Source organism: Cyanistes caeruleus, chromosome 8 (assembly GCF_971803275.1).
Source record: "Cyanistes caeruleus chromosome 8, bCyaCae1.hap1.1, whole genome shotgun sequence".
Classification (NCBI taxonomy): Eukaryota; Metazoa; Chordata; class Aves; order Passeriformes; family Paridae; genus Cyanistes; species Cyanistes caeruleus.
Window position 1 is genome coordinate 37713638 of NC_141708.1, and position 17871 is coordinate 37731508.

General features: G+C 43.1%; 1 long non-coding RNA gene across 1 annotated transcript; it reads left to right on the top strand.

The window, feature by feature from the left end:
- Positions 1-10767: 10767 nt before the first annotated feature.
- On the top strand, positions 10768-17648 carry LOC111931615 (uncharacterized). Its single transcript, XR_002865689.2, has 3 exons — positions 10768-10878; positions 11172-14561; positions 15059-17648. It is a non-coding gene; the product is annotated as an uncharacterized LOC111931615 (long non-coding RNA).
- The last annotated feature ends 223 nt before the right edge of the window (positions 17649-17871 follow it).

The following is a 17871-nucleotide window of genomic DNA, read 5'->3' on the forward strand; positions in this document are numbered from 1 at the left end:
CCCATCCCATTCCACCTCCTGCCATGGGCAGGGAGACCTTCCACTATCCCAGGCTGCTCCAAGCCCCAAAGTCCAACCTGACCTTGGACACTTCCAGGGATCCAGGGGCAGCCACAGCTGCTCTGGGCACCCTGTGCCAGGGGCTGCCCACCCTCACAAGGAGGAATTTCTCCCTAAAAAATAACAAATATGCACTTAATATTCAAGGAGGAATCTTCCTCAACAGATAACATAGGAGAACATATAATAGATAGTGTATAAGAGGAACTCCCCTGCACTGTGCAAGGCCTGTCAGAATAAATGCAGTTTCAATCAATTTTAAATTACAGAAATACTACTGTGTATTACACCTTGTAAGTACTGTGCTCCCCCCAGGACAACATGAAAACATTTGTTTTCTCAAGAAATTTTTTTGCACTGCTGATTTTATGTGCTCAAAAATATCCCAAACACATCATATAACCCTTGTGGGACAGTAACAAATTTTAATGACTTTTTTCCTTGTGAAGAGAATTTTTAAAAGCCGTCTCTGAAATGGATCAAAATATCTAGTGTTGGAAAAAGGATCAAGAGACTTGATTGCTTCTTTCCCTCAGGATCTCAAGGCCTCTTCTCTACAACAGATATGTGACAATAAAGTGAGCAGCTATTGAACAGTGTGCAACAATTTCTACTGAAAAACTCCCTTTGCACATCACACAGGACCTCTGCCACACCGTGGGACAACAGAGAAAACTCATCCTGCTGCTGGTACCACAAGAGGAGCAGGACATGAACGCTTGTAGATACTGCAGCACCTGAAATATTTGAGCTTTGTGATTGAGAAGATGCCCATGGGGCTACATCTCTGTTCCTGCAGTCTCTGCTTCTGGGGCGGTGGCAGAGGAGTCATTTGTGCTGAAAACCAACACACCATGATTTCAAACACGAGGCTGATGAGTTTTTTCTACAACCAACCAGTACTTCCTGCTCATGCTGCAAACACTGCTTTGACTTCTGCTCTGCCTGGGCAATTCCCGCTGTCCTCAGACGCTCCTGGCTAGGGCAGGCAAATTCCATCACCCAAACTTCCCCACAAAACCCTTACAGAGAGATTTGGCAGGACTCTAACTGCTAAATGAGCAGCAATCAAGTACTTCACCCAATCAGTTTTCTAATTCACCACAACTGCTATAAATACGACCCATTATTACTGAATGCAGCTTTTAGGGGGGAAAAATTCATGCAAACTTCCTGCTGAAGCTAATCTATGAGAAAATTATACAGAACATCACATTAAAGTCTAAGTAAACACTTTGGCACCCTCCTAATGTATGTGCATAGATTACTGGGGTGTGCTTGCACGATAAGTGCCATTTGATGTTCAAATTATTGGTGGATATTTAAAGCTGATTACCCTAGAGGTAAGATATAATTGGTAAACAAGGAATATATACAGAACAACAACATAATAAACACAAGTTGTATTTATTTCACAATTCATTCCCACAAGCAGGACAATAGTTCAGTCAAGTTCTTAACTCTATTTTCAAGCTAACAAAATTAAATTAGAAATACCAAAATAATCATTTTCCTTGGTATGAGATTGGGAGGTGAGTGGAAAACCTTACTGGGCTTCATTTCCACATCCCCACAAAATGGATATAGAAAACAAGAGAATAAACAGAGAGAAGGCAGTGGTGTGCTCCCTAAATTCCTGAAGAGATCCATCCCCTTCCAGGTGTGACGGTGGGACATGTTTGCCTGGCTGACACATATATTTAATTACCCACAGTATTTCTCCTTTCCAGTGCAGGCACCATGTCTAGACTGTTTGATTACCCCCATCTGTATTCAGCCTCTGGTTTTTCTCTCTCTTTTGACTTGAGATGCCTTTCACTCCACAAAATGGTGCAATTCCTGTCTCCTTCCATATGTTTCCTCTTTATCGCTGTGAGACATCAACATTGCCGTGGTTTGGGCTTTCCTACAAATGACCTGAATGAGCCACCACCAGACACAGCAGTGCCACCATGCTCCCTGATGGTGTTATGAAGTTTTTTGTGGAAATCAGGAACCCTCATTCCCTTCAATCTCTGATGTTACAGCTGGCAGCCAAAGCAATTCTCCAAAAGCAAACCCTAGGGAGAAAACCTTCCATATTGAAAACGTGGTTGAATAATGTGGATAATAATAACCAAACTCTAGATAATTAAAAATCATCATCAAAACAAAGGAAGGCTATTTAGACCATGCCTTACCCAGCTGTTCATGGTTAGGGTGTCTGTCAATAAATGCACAGTGTGGCTGGATTTGTGTTCAAGGCTTGGAGCGACCTGGGCTAGGGGAAGGTGTCCCTGCCCCCTGCAGGGTAGTAGAAAAAGATATCTCTTCAGGCCCTTTCCAACCCCACCCATTCCATGATTCCATTATTTGTATATAGGACACATCAGGAGCTCCCAAATGAGACTACCAGCACACACAAACTGGTTTGAAGCCTGAAGCAATGATCTTCTAGGGGCAAGTAAACATCTCATGTTGCTGGAAGACAAGGAGAAAACCTCACAGACAAGTCTCTGAATTCAAAGGCCTTGGAGCAGCAGTCTGAGTCCTCCTCACACAGGAGGAGATTCCATCATTCAGACAGATGATGCAGTGAAACACTCAGGAGGGAGAGCTGAGTCCTGCTTAAATCCTACCCAGAGCAACCAGAGAGGACCCACTGCAGCATCGATGGCAGACCAGATGCAGCTGGGAAGTATGGAAATTTGTTCAGCTAAGCCATCACATTAACATGGGAGCAGGGGAAAAGCCATTAACTGGAGGAGTGTGGAAAAAAGAAAAAATACACAAGACCTAGAATTGCAAGGCTCAAGGGCACCACAGCAAGAACTAAATGTTCCACAACATATTTATTTTTTTTTTAATGGTAAAATATTGCGAACTTTTGCTCAAAAATGTGGCACCAATTTCATGGGATCAGACTCACAGAATGGTTTGGGTTGGAAGGGACATTAAAGCCCATCCAGTCCCATCTCCTGTCATAGGCAGGAACACCTTCCACTATCCCAGGCTTGCTCTGTCCAACCTGGCCTTGGACACTTCCATGGATCCAGAGGCAGCCACAGCAAGTTCTGGAATACTTGTTGCCTGCAGGCATATCTTGAGACCAGCACTGCCAGCAGTGCCCTAAAGTGGTCCCATCTCCAATGCCCATCTTCTGCACCCCCAATTCCCCACAGAATCCACTGCTCTGTCTTTGGAGTGTCTCTCATTTCAGAAAAGCACTGTCTTTATGGATTGCCAAGTGCTTTTAGATTGAACGAAATACAAAAACTCCTGTCTGAAAGAGTAGGTAGGGTCAGGTTTCCCACCTCCAGTTAAAAAGGCAGATCTGTAATGTAGGCAGAGCCAATTTACAAAGAACAAAAACCTTACACTTTTATTTGCCAAAAGTGCAACTCTACAAACTAAAAAAAAAATCAACTCAAAACAGCTCCAAAAAAGCCAACTAGGATTTACAGATGGAGAAAAAACCATGAAATTGTACTTGAATCACCTGAAACAACAAAAGACATAAACCAGGACTAATTATGTTTTAATGGAGCCTAACTATTCATTTTAACAGCGCATCTCATGCACTCTTTTTTCTTCTCTCATTATTTTGATTTCATATGATAGTTAATAGAACTTCATGTGCTTTACTATAAAGAGAGGAAAAGTGTTTTTATTAAGCATTAATTCATTTATTTTGGTAGCAGAAAACATCTCTGCCATCTATCTTAAAAGAGCCGCTGGTTCTACTCTATAACAGCATTAGAGACACAGGCACACTGCTTTCATAATTACTTGCTTTTCAAGGCAGCCAAAAGAACTGTGCTCCAGGTAACAAAGGTTCCTAAAAATCCTGTAAACAGTTAAATAAGTGAGATTTAGAATTCAAACATGAAAATCCTAAACTCACTTCATGCTTTTATGGCTTAGCTTAGCCAGTTGCAATTTCTGAATTCTTCCACTAAAGTTGCATTAAAAATAAGAATCCCTCCCTAACATAGCTTTGCCAGGAGCTCAGGCTTTCAAATTACTTGAAATTATATCACAAATCGAGAGCTTGCAAAGAAATATGGAGAGATTCACTGGTAAGTACATGACAGAGATAATGAAAACCAATGTAATCCAGAAAATCCAGTTCTGCTGAAAGTAAGAAAGTAAGGACAGTTGTCTTCCTAGGGAGATAAAAACTGACAGCTCAAGAAAGAACTAAGGGGGAAAAGAAGTCTTTATCACAAAAGAAGAGTTTTCTGATGTATTTTAAGTACTGAAAAATCTAGGATTTGCTTAACAGCTCTGCTGGCAGATCTCAGACACAGAACTCAAAAAGATTACAGGAGGTAGTGTCTATCAGTTCACCTTTTTTGCATAAAACCCATGCTAGTCCATGTCTAACCATGGGAAAGGTGTTATAGTTACATATATATATAGTTGGCTTTTTGCAAATATTAAAATGAATGTTATGTGTATAAGAATGGAAATTTTTGTTGTATTAATATAGTTTTCTTTCTTTCTGTTATTGATGAAACTTAGAAATGGTGGTATAATACATATATGTTAAGCTATGACATAGCATTAAAACAAAAACTACTTTCATCTGTAGAACCCAAAGGCTGAAAAAGATAGCTGGAGACCCTTTTTTTCTTTTGTAAACTATCTTATCCAGATGAAGACAGCAGTGACCAGAACTCTGGGGGGAGGAATTTATTGCATTTCTGGTATCAGGGAATGTAAATCTTAATGGCGCCAAGAAGATTGATCTATTGGGAAGGGGGCAAGAGAAAACTAAACAGAAGAACACCAAAGATCCTAAGAAGAATGTGTGAATATGTATGAGAATTTATGGATATGTAGTAGGGTTCTGTTTTTAAGGGGCAATCCTTTGTCAGTAAGATGTGCTCTCTTGGCTGAATGCAGAGACACCCGGCCGTATCTGTATACTTTATTTTTTTCTCCTAACTGTTTTTTTATTAAACTTTTAAATTCTATAAAAATTATGTGAACCTCGTTTTTCACAAAAGGCATCCTGGTGGTGTTTAAAAAAGTGCAATCCCCTCCCTTTTACCCTGTCACTAAACTAGAGACACTGTTCATGCTACAGTTCAGCTCCTCAGGGCCTGGAAGGTGCTGAGGATTGTTACTCACTGAAAAGAGTCCCAAACCACCACTGCAGGTCCCTGTGACACTGTGCAGGCTGAGCCAGAGGAAAACAGGATTATACAGGGAAATTATTCCTTGGGTTTATGAACTGATCAGGCCAAACCAGTAACCAGGAAGGACCTCACAGCGTCACTCTGTCAGCCCACCTGTATTTTTGCTCTTAGTTTTAATAGCAGTTTGCAATGGAATTGTCACAATTGGGAAAAAAACCCAAACCACATTCTGTTTATAATACATGATAGCTCTTTATAGCTATGAAAACCATTCGAGTATTCTGCTCAAAAAGAATATTCTTAGATTATTTTTGTGGGTTTCCTCAGCTCTTTTGCTGAGAAGGGTAAGAGCCTGGGCAAGCATAGCAAGAAACAAAAATGTGATTAGAGAGTCCAGAGAGGCTCAGCATGGCTTCCTTGATAGCAAGGACCCTCTGCTCATCCAAAATCCTCTTCTTTTCCATAGCAAGGACTCACTGTATCTCTCTGAAGGAGAGATACATCTCCATTTCATCCTCTCTGCTGTTACTGCTCTCCAGTTCTCCACACCAACCTAAGTCCTGTCTCTGCAAACAGGTTACTTAAATCAGTATTTTGGCTGCTGCTGGGTATAAAAGATGATGTGCCAAGAGAAATGCTGTGACACTCACAGAATTTCTCTGAGCTTTCCATGTGCACACCATGGTGTTGCTCTGCCAAAGGGCAACAATGGAATTTAGGAAGATATTGCTGTGGAGTCCAAAGGCACAGCAGCACAGATATCATTACACAGAACCTATGTCTCGGGTTAGCCAAGGCAATCATTCAAAGCAGCAGCTCATCAAAAAGACCCTCAAGAAGCCTCCAAAGCTCTGTAGCTCCTGTCAACAAGATCCTGCAGGGAAAAACACAAGTGACAAAGAAAAAAGTCTCTAACTTTTAGCAGGAGATCAATGAAATACATTAGTACATCTCATCCCTTAGCAGACAACATTTGGCCTTGTGGAACGTGCTATTAGACAAAATTGGCAGGAAAACCTCTCCAAAGCACAGGCCCATCACAGCAGCAGCTCCAGAGATAAAACTGTGAGTTCTGAGTGAAACACAGGGTTCTGATACAGAAGATGTAAAAGTGGCTGACAGAACGACAGCTCTACAGCTGAGGTTTGCATTTCTCCCCCCATCACAAGTCTAACAACTCCTTCTTGTCTGATAAGCAAGAGAGAGGGATGTAAAAATATGTTAATTGTAAACAGGTTTTATTCACAGGACACTTGTCTTGTGTCTAATTAAAATTAAAGGAGAAACTGGATTTGGATGGTTTGGACAGAAGGGAAATGAAACAGGTTTGGTGCAGCAGCCCATCACAAGCTCCTCATGAAGCTGAGGGATCTCAGAGGAACAAGAACATTTTGTTTACGTGCGAATGCTAAACATGTTGTACTACAGTCAAGTATGTCTCCTATGGAAAAAGGAATTGTTTCCCTGCTTTCCTGGAGAAGGCAGGGCCCTGGAAAAAGCCCTGCCTGCCCCTGGCTCACTGGTGGCTGTGCTGCCCCAGCCTGTGCAGCTGGTCCTGCATGGAGCCAGAGACTTGCAGACCACCCAGCACAAGCACCAGGATGTGCCTCCACCCAAACACCAGCACCACTCCAGAAGCATCTGCCCATTTATTCATCTGCCAAACATCGACAAGGACAATGACTTAAAGAACCCTTGCCTCCATTTCAGATGACTTCTTTGTGACCAAACCCTTCACCTCCATCAGGTGAAGGAGATGCGAGGATTCCCAGGATGGAGTATCCTGTACTTTGTGGCCAGGTGAAAGGCTGCTTCCCCCACCCACAGGCACAGCAACATTCACTCTGTGCCTCCAGGGAAATGCAGAAAGGATTCAGAAGTTTGTAAATGTTTCAATTCCCACCCACCAGTCTCCAGGAGTGTTGTTCAGCATTACTTCGGGGCTGCAAAGCAAAGAAAAACAGTGCTCTGGCTGTATTGACTGGTCAGGGGAAACAGAGACATTGCCTTAAGGAAAGACCCAAACAGTTTCTAAAATCATGAGACAATCACAGATTTTGGCTTCCTGGCTTAGGAACAGCTCTGACACATGGGCACAGAGAGATTCCAACAGCAGGGAATCAATGAACACTGCTCACTCTTCACCTCGCACACTCAGTTAAGCACTACTTACTCCAAGTTCCATCCTCTCCCCCAGAACAAGCTTTCTTCGGTGATATAAGCCATTATTATCCATCCTCAAGGGTTTCACACACAAAATATCTTTATTTAAAGAAAAAACCCTCTGCATGGGAGTGGTAAAACACACTCTGGGTACATCTCCATAATGCAATCAGAGCAGGATTTTGTTTGACAGTTTAGAACATAAAATTATATTGGATGAGAGGAGAAAGGCTTTCATGCAGTAATAAAAGCCACAATCCTAAAATAATCACTCCACTTCAATACACCTTCAAAATGCATTCTCATTTAATACTGCTGGTATATAGGGAATTCTTCCTTTGTGCTAGATAATGTCAGGTGTTCAGATTAATAATTTTTGATTTTCTCCTCTTACTCCCACTTTCAACCCAGCAGTAACATATCCCATTATCTGTTTCACACTAATTAGCAACAACAAAATGCAAGCTGTTTTAACACAGAGCCTCTTTTTGTGTTACACAATGTAAACTGGATGGGCAACATAACTAAAAGGGTGGAAAGGGAGTGGGGGGAGAGAAATAAACCCTGTAAAATGAGAAAAATCACTTTAAATTCTGAGTGGAGGCAAATTTCATAGAAATTTCATTGAAATTCACTAAGGATGAAGAAGACAGCCAAGACCATTGAGTCCAACCTTTGACATTCCACCACACTTGAAAAAGATATATCAGCTATTATTGCCTTGCAAAATCTAATTACTAGATTACTAGTAATCTAGTAATTACTAGTTACTTTAAAAAGTGGTGAATATGCAGGCAAAGACCAACAGAAAAACCTAATTATTAACTAACACTTCTTGAATCTTGTACTTCAGTAAAACACTGAGTGTTCTACCAGACCTGTCAAAGAGTACAAGTAGCAGAGTTAGTACTAAGAAAAAAATCTTAGCACAATTTATTTTCAGAATCCAGAAACTTTTATAATCACAAGCGCTTTTTGAAATATAAATAAGAAAATATCAGGTCAGAGCAGTGTGGCAGCTTTCCTTCTCTGGAATAAGTTTTCCCCTGAGTTCCCCCTATGGCATATCCTCCATCACCGATTAGAGCCAAATCTTCCCAATTGTCATTTCTGGTGGCCTTTCCACCCACTAAAGCATCAGCACTCCCTATAAAACATATGAATTTCCTTTCTGCCCAGAATTCAACAGCCACGAGTTGTGCAGTGCTGTGAATATTCACTTTTGCAGGGGGCTTTCCAGAAAACTGGCTCCTCGTTAATAGAAAAAATGTTAATTAATATTTTCAACTAACTGCCAAGTCCCAATAGTTTGGGATTGCAGGCTGTGCCCTGAGCTTGGCTGCTCTGCAGCAGTGGGCAGAAGGCTGATCTGGCAGGGGAAAAGGGAGAAAAGCTCTATTTTGTGGTCACATCCAGAAAATCACTTCCCAAGTGCTATTTAGGGTGGATCAAAGAGTGAGGGCATCACACAGGTGAGACACACATGCAGTGACTCTTCAAATTCCAAGCAAAAATGTCCAGTTCACAGGAGTAGAATCCAGGGGAAGATAAAGAAACAAAGGCAGCTGGGGTGCCCCACCACACCAGTGTGGGCTGCACGCCTGAGGCTGGGGGACAAAGTCCTGCCCCAGGGGAGAAGGAATTCCACCTGAAGGGAGTTCAACAGCCTCTGTGCCCATTGAGAAATAAACTCCCAACCTTCAAACTGCCAGAAAAAGCTGAACAGGAATTCAATAAAATGTCCCAAGGAGGGGGGGAAAAACTAATACCAATACAAAGCCATTCAACAGTACTTAACAGCATCCAAAAGCATCCCATCAAAGCAGAACCAGACAGTTTAGAGCACACAGAAGGAAAAGAATATTAAAAGGCTTGCCCTTGTGCTATTATTAAGCTACATCCACTGGCATTCGTGAGCATGAGACAGGACAGACAAGAATCAATTTCCCTTCACACTCTTCAACTAAAAATACAAGTGAATGTTTTCCAAGCGATGGAAAGTTAGGATACCAGAATTTAGGGACCTGCTCCAGCTGTCCCCTGCAATACCACCAGCTTTCCTCACAATGCCCATGAATTCATCCAATACACTTGCCTAACCTCCCCTCTCCTCAACTCCCTCAGTGTAACCAGTACTCTCAGCTCCTTCTGGTATCCAGAAATTACCCCTTGTTAGAGATGGCATAAAGTGTGGCTGATTCCAAGTGGTCAGAAGAAAGAAATACAGCCAGGAACCGTGGAACCCACAGCATACTTTCTCTCTCACTGATGATAATTTCAGTTTATTGTCTATAGCCTGATGCAGTTTTCCTTCAGAACTAAATAAACAAGCTGTGGGAGCTCTACTCCTGTGTCAGAGCTGATCAGAAATACATTATGGGGTCAAAAACCGCTGCAGAGATGCTGACAAATGAGAAGGGAAATATGAAAAAAAAGCATTTAAGCCTGCAGTAAGACTAAAAACGTTGTCTGTGCCATGACCAACAACTTTGTCCTTGATTCAGCACAGCAGGGAGGGATCAGATGAGGTTTTAAAACCTGACAATCTCCAATATCTGTGTTCTTCTAGGCTCTTCCCTTTCACACCATCCACTGAGTATTTTCTGAGAGTAGGGAGGCATCACAGCACTGCCCAACACCAGCCTGTTCTGAGCTGGCTGCCAAGGGGCAAAAATTAGACTCTAAAAGATGCCAGTGATTTGCATCTTTATTTGCAACCTTAAAAGAGATCCAAGAACATCAATTGGAGCATTCATAACTTTGACGCCCTCAGCAGGCCCTACAGATGGGTACAGAGAAAAGCTTTGTTTTTCAGGGACAGAGGAAGTAGTTCCACCAAGCTTTCCACAGTTCCACTGTTCCACAGCAAGTTCCACAGGCTTTCAGATGTGCTTTTCGTCATTCCCCTCAATGTGGCACCACAGGAACACACAGCTGGCTTTACAAGACCCCTGAACTGGAAGGGCAGAGCAGTCTAGGTGAGAGGAAATCAGCTTTCTGCCCAGGAGCTTTTGAGGCACATTACAGTGCTGAGCAGGGTCAGCACAACTGCTCTCAAAAATAGAGGTCATGGCATGAAGGCAACACATCCTGACTTCTATTTTGGGGTTTACAGACAGCTGACACCTCTTGAAGCCACTGTAGTTTGAGGAATTGAAATACAACCTAGTTCTAAAGACTGAAAACTCCATACAAGTTTCATCACCAGATTTATCAAGGTGCAACAGCAACAACATTAATCCATAGTTTTAATTTAATTTATGATTAGCTATGTAGGTGTAGAAGAAGGGACTACAGGTGACCTCACCCCTGATAAGTCACAGCTGTACTAATTAACAAAGAAGAGGAACAGCCTTGCCCTTAATGTGTCACAGCTGTGACTAATAAGGAAAAGTATGATAAAAGGGGTGGGTTGGCTAGTCAGGGAGAACCTTGAGGAGGTGGATGAGTCCTGAGGAAGATGGAACAATTCAGAGAGACACAAAGAATAAAACAAGGAAGAGAGTTGCTGCTATAAAAGATCTGCTTCAAGGTTGGGCAGGGTCTGAGGGAATTGGAGCCTGTGATCATAGTCAAGCAAGGTGAAAGCCTGTGGTCAGAGTCTGCAAACTAATACTTGCAGTCATAGTCCAGCAGGAAATAAACCAACAGGCAGAGTCTGCAGCTGGACCTTACAGTAGGAGCTTGCTGTAGTCAGAGTCAGAATGGCTAAGCTGTAAAAAAACACAAACCGAGACTTTCCACATTGTTTAATGACAGTCTGTGTTTTGGCTCATTTCTACCCCCAGCAAGAGGTCTGCTGCAATAAGTTCATACTTTTTACAGGGTTTTAAACAGGAGATGAGCGTGAAATATCTACTACCTGAAGTGCTGAAAAAAGCCTCATTTGCTGAGGCCACCGACCAGAAACACCTGGAGTGGAGCTGCCATAGACTTCTGTGTCCAATCCACTTCTCACAAGAACCACAGCTCGTCTCTTTTACAGAAAATGCTGTGTCAGCTTGTTCTTTCAGTCTATAAATTAAATCTAGATCTTCACAGCTGGCACTTACCAGCAGCTGCTTTTCTCCCCTCAGCAGCTGGCAGACCAAAGGTAACCTGTGGTAATTCCCCTCTGCATTACAGGCTCCCAGCACTGCTGAGGGGTGAATTTGTGTTTGTCAGGAGCTGCTTGTGCAGCTCTTGTGCCCCTAGAACTGTCCTGTCTACCATCATTTTAACAGCTGCTTTGGCAGATAATGCAGTCCTGAAACAGAATAAAATTAAGGGCAAAAGCAGCCAGCAATCTGAACCGCCTGCTAAGGTGGGCCTTCATCCTCCTCCTGCCTTCAAGGCACTGCACTGGAATAAATTGCTGAAATTCGAGGTTGTTCACTGCTGCAAAGCACATCAGTCAAACTTTTCTGTTTTTTTTTCTTCTCTTACAGTAGGAATATAATAGTACCAGCTAGAGCAACTGCACAGCAGTGTTGAAAGGATTAATTAGCTAATATTTCTATGGTCTTAAGCATGCAGAACAGCACAGTTGCACAGTGTAATTACTGTTATTAGGTGAGTGATTTCTTTGACTCGTTGGGACAACACACATTTTATCTGTCATCTTTTCATGGTACAGACATCTGCCACCAAATATCCTCAGCTAAAAAGAAACCTGAATATCATGGCCTAAGCTATACATGATTTTGGGTTTTTTTTTGGAGCAGGGTAGAATTTTTTTTCACGTATCTATTATTTCTTATTAGCAATAAGGGTTAGAAATTCTGCTGATAACCACAAAGCCGTAAAGCTGGCCACAAATGAAGGGCAACCCAAAAGCTGCTAACTTGCTTGCAAAGTGCAGTATCCTCCTAAAAACCACGGTGCAAATTAAACTATGGCGGGTCTTCTTTCCCTGACTTCCAGCAATGTCCAGGAAGGCTTTGGTTGCTGACCAAACCTGCTCTAGAACTATTAATTTGATAAATTTCTCTTCCTTAGAATGCTCTGATGAGGCTGGGATCGGTCAGAGCATTGGAGATTGCAGGTACTATACAATCAAAACTAAGATAAGCTAAACTACAAGAAAGGGGATGAGAATTCAGCTTTTAGTGGAAATTCTGGGGGAAAAGTTCAGCACAAAGGAGCAAAGAGGAGTGTGACAGAACTGGAAGCTGGATTTGCGTGCATGTGTCAAGGGTGATGCTAATCCAGTGTTAGTAATTTCATACTGCAAATAATAGATGATTCCAGGATTGTGATATTCTCTCTCTCAAGCATAAAAATCAGTGCTTTTCATGGAAATTTAGGTCAGCACAAAACCACAAACACAAGCCTGATGAACACATTAATGAACAGTTTAAAGCAATGCTAAACCAAAGAGCTCAAGAAATACAGGGTGTAGAGATGTCGTTAAAGGGCATAGAAAATCCACTCTATGGGATACTTGCAGTGCTACAAATCCTTGGTGTTTTGTAGGAAAAGAATAGGAACAAACAAAATCCCAGGATGGCTCAGGCTGGATTGAGCACATCCCAGAGCACAGGACACAGAATTGTGTGCACACAGCTGTGCCACAGCCCCAGGCAGGAGAGCCCACAGCCTCTGTGGCCAATGTGTTCAGGGCTGGGCAGTGGCCAGGGAAGAAGTTGTGCCTCCTGGCCAGGGGGAATTGCTGCCATCAGGCCCTGCCCGTGGCTCTGGTGCCATTGCTGGGCCCCCGGAGCAGAGGCTGGGCCCTGCTGGGAGCCCTCCCTGCAGCCAGGGCCAGCCAGGCCTGAGGGCCCCTCTCAGCTGGGGCTCCTCTCCAGGCTGAGCAGCCCCAGCTCCCTCAGCCTTTCCTGGGCACCCAGATGCTCCAGGCCCTTCCTCAGCTGCGCAGCCTCCGCTGGCCCCGCTCCAGGAGCTCCCTGGCCCTGCTGTGCTGAGGAGCCAGAGCTGGACACAGCACTCCAGAGCTGCCTCCAGGGCTGCCCACAGGGCCAGGATCCCTCCCTGCCCTGCTGCCAATGCTCCTCCTGCTGCCCCCAGGATGCCATTGGCCTCCTTGGCCCCAGGACACTCTGCTGCCTCAGGGACAGCTCCGTGTCCCCCAGCACCCCCAGGACACTCTGCTGCCTCAGGGACAGCTCCGTGTCCCCCAGCACCCCCAGGACACTCTGCTGCCTCAGGGACAGCTCTGTGTCCCCCAGGACACTCTGCTGCCTCAGCTCAATGTCCATTAGGAGCTACTCAAAGCAACACAATATCTCCAGGCGCTCACCCACTGAAGTTGGGCTTGGGTCCCTACCTTACTTACAATCCAACTCAACAAAAAGCTCTGAGGGTGAGGGACTCGGGGAATTCCAAGGAACACCACCTGGCAGACTTTCATTTCCCAGGGACACACACACACCATCCTGGGTCACGTGGAATTCTCTCAGGGGCTCACAGACAATGCATCTGGCAGCAGCCAGCTGGGATCATTTAAATCCACTTTAAGGATAACACTGCCATGTAAAGTAGGAGAGCACAGCACTGTTCTCCCAGCTTCCTGCTTTTCCCAATCTGTCAGCCCCAGAGAGCTGCTCCCAGAGCTGATCAGTCACAGCTCCCATTCCACCTCTGCATGATTAGCCAGCATTAGCAAAGCCAAATCAATGGCTTGATTGCAGATTTGCCAAACAGAAGGGCAATGTGCATGCATTAGAATGATGAGGCAATTTGCAACTTCATTACCTCCTTCAGAAACATGTGAGCTTTTACCCTAAAAGTGGCACACAGATTTTAAATTTTGCTGAAACCTAGAGCTGCCCTGGTTTTCCCCACAGGAGCCTGGAGGATTAACAGCTGACACACTGAGGCCAAACCTGTGCCAGCCCCCATGACAGCCTTGATAAAGAAAATAAGTCATCATGAGCTCCTTTTGAAGGGAGCAGAAGGCCGCACCTGCAGAACAGACCATCCTTAGGGATGTTTCCTGCCTCCCTGGGGCTTGGGGTGAAGATGAGAAGATAAAGGTTCCTACTCCAGTACAGCCCTCAGATTATTATCCATGACTGATTTCTCAAAGGAGCAGCAGTGAAGTCACAACCAGAGGTCTGAGGGAAATCCAGGTACTTCAGAGCCTTGGATTGACTGATTGAAAGATCAGGAGCAGAAGCAATGTACTCCTCTATCATTCCAGTTCCAGGAAGAGCAGATTGACACCTCTCTGTGGGGTTGGTGTCACCTGCAGAATTGTGGGGTCTTTGATCAGAGGTTAGTTTATGCAAAACCCATTCAGGCTTGAGCCCCTCCCAGCCAGAGAGCCCTGGAGGGGCTGGAGCGTGTCCAGGGCAGGGAACGGAGCTGGGGAAGGGGCTGGAGCCCCAGGAGGGGCTGAGGGAGCTGGGAAAGGGGCTCAGCCTGGAGCAAAGGAGGCTCAGGGGAACCTTCTGGCTCTGCACAACTCCCTGACAGGAGGGGACAGCCAGGGGGGTCGGGCTCTGCTGCCAGGGAACAGGGACAGGACAAGGGGAAACGGCCTCAAGCTGTGCCAGGGGAGGCTCAGCTTGGACACCAGGAGGAATTTCTCCATAGAAAGGGTGCTCAGGCCCTGGAAGGGTCTGATGGAGTCACCATTCCTGGAGGGGTTTAAAAGACATATAAATGTGGTACTTGGGGACATAGGTTAGTGGAGGGCTTGGCAAGGTCAGCTTTACTGTGGGACTTCATGATCTTAAATGTTCTTTCTTTCCTAAATGATTCTCCTACAGTAAAGGACAGCAGAGACTCACTAGAGTGAGAAATTGGGTGTGTCAGTCTTCTTGATCACCAGGAAACAAAAATACACACAGGAGAGATGGGCATCCCAAGAAACAGACCCTTAGGAATCCTAGCCTCATTCAGCTGATTGACTACATGGAAGCAAACTACACAGCTACAGAGAGACCAGTATTTTCAACTAAGCACTGAAGTTTTGGGAAACTAAAAGCAGTTTTTGCAGACAGAAAATTATTATTCTTTCTCAGCACTTGTGAGGTGAAAATGAGCAGTTACATTCAACTTCAGCCACTGCACAGTTGTTTAGAAGGAACCTCTGGCTTTTACTTTATGTAAAATCCATGGCAGAATTGAGACAAGACTGGAATCAGTCTGCAGTTTGAGCAGCAACCCAGGTTTTACTCAACCACTGTGCCTACATTCTTAATGACAGCTCTCCTGTGCATGCTCCTTAAACTGTTGTTCCACAAAAGCCAGGAAAATTCCTGATGTGCCATATAATGGAACAGACCCATTGCCACATGTCACTGTGAAAATTCAGATTGTCTGCTGTGAAAGTAGGTAAAATTACAGCTTTAACACCTAATGCAAAGAAAAAACATCCATCTACTTTAAATAATTTAATGGGGAGAAAACCAAGTACTTTCCCACAAAACAACTTGTAAATACCACAGCAGTGAACTACTATTCTTCATAGAGTCTTATCTAAAAGCAAAACTAAGAATACAAAACATGCCTGTGCAGGGAGTGCCCTACATTTAAACACCTGCTTGTGTGTTGCTGAGGAATAACTCATTAAGAAAAGAAATAAATAAAAATCCAGAAAATCATCTTAAATCCCAGAAGAATATTTGCTACCCAAGTTCTACTCCCCCAGTTCATTGATGCCTATCTGTAAATAAAAGACTGTAATCCATCTTGTTGCAATTAGGTATCGTTATCCTGCTCTGTTTTATGATTTTCTTCACTAATGAACTGAAGTGATTTCAGATATTGATAATTACAGTGCCTGAAAATTCTAACAAAAAGCTCCACCATAAAACAATAATTCAATAATTCAAGCTAATAAACCCTGACCAAAATCTCTCTTAGGCATAAATCACCAATTAAGTACCAAGAGGAAGATTTGAATACAACTTTGTAATAATTGTTTTCAAATTAACAATAGAAGGAAGCAGGAACTCAAACTCCAATACATTGGAGCATGTTTGAAAAATTAAGAAAGCAGCTTATGCAATTGATACTTTTGATCTGTTTGACAGCTTAAAAATCCAGTTCATGCACATGGAAGATCTATAGTTTGCAACTGCACTTAATCCCAAGCACAGAGCTGTCAGGGTGAACATACCTAGACAACTTCTACATTAAACAGGATTTACTCAGCCTAGATATTGATAATTCAAGGTCAGATCACACTGTATTACACACTGACATCTACTCCTCTTGTGTTACTCCATTTCTGTGTGTCTTCTGAAAATTCAGACCCACAATTTCTGTCTCTGCCAACTGCTACAGTCAAGCAGATATTAAAAACAGGCATTGAGAACTGTCAGAAAAGTTGTTATTATTTGTTACCACAGTATGAAATGAATTTCCTAAAATGTATCCACATAAGATTGTTGGAAGAATTAGGCTCTTACTGATGTCAATGTGGAAGCAAACAAGAAACAAAGAAGCCAAATAAGACTGGATAGATGCTTGCATTGATTTAATTTTTGTATATATATAAAACACTTGTGGGACCTTAGGAGATAGATGGCTGTCTCAGGCACCAGCTGCAACATCTGCAGAACCAGGAGGAAGGTCACCATCATCTGTGGCAGAACTGTGTAACTGCTGAGGCAAATCAACCCTAGAGAAACACCTCTGAACAAATGAATACTAAGTTCAAACACACTGGCAAGTCAGATTTCCAATTGCAGGTTGATTAAAACTGCAAATTTTATACATTATGATGGTGAATGACTATGATCGTAATTTTGGGACAGGTTATAGACAGCTATTACAGACAGGCTGAGCTGAAATCTAAATTGCCAGGCAGAGCAGGGATGCTCCTTCAAGGCTGGGGTTTAAAAAAAAAAAAAAAAATTGAAGAGATATTAAATCAAATACTAAGTCAATAAATAAAGTTATAACTGTAGGAAAAAATACCCAATACAAGGCAAGGAATATCTGAGAGTTTTCTTGTGCCACATTATGTACAAAAAAATCTTTTAGAAAACTCTTAGGGTTCATTTTTGGGCTTTTTCCCTTCCTGTGGAATTAGAGGTATTTGTGAAAACCTTCACTTAATTTGGCTTTATTCAGCTGTAGCAGCACTGGTTGAAAGGGACATCTCTAAACCAGCTTCCACCACAGCAGCACCAAACTGGGTCAGTTTTCCCCTTTTTCTAGACATGTCCCTCTCCCTTGGCTCTGTCATTCTTGGACTGGGACAACCTCTGATTTGTGCCTCCTGGTACAAGGCAGAAAGCAAAGCATCAAACACCAGTTTGCTTTTCTTGCTGTGGTGAGTGAAAGCTTCAGTGAATTGCAGCCATCACATCTTTGACCTGATAAAACACCTGCTTCCAAAAATACCCATTGCATTTCATATTCAAGGTTTGCCTTTGCTGAAAGCTGCTTAAGAATGGGTCTGTGATTGGTTTTGAATAACACAAAATAATATTTATTGCTTTCAATATTTGTAAGACAATAAATTACTATTTCCTAAACAAAAACAGCCAGTGACCATGTCTAATAAATTTACTGAGGCTGAACATTTCCATTTGTCACAGGTCATATGATGGAAATATTCTGATACATT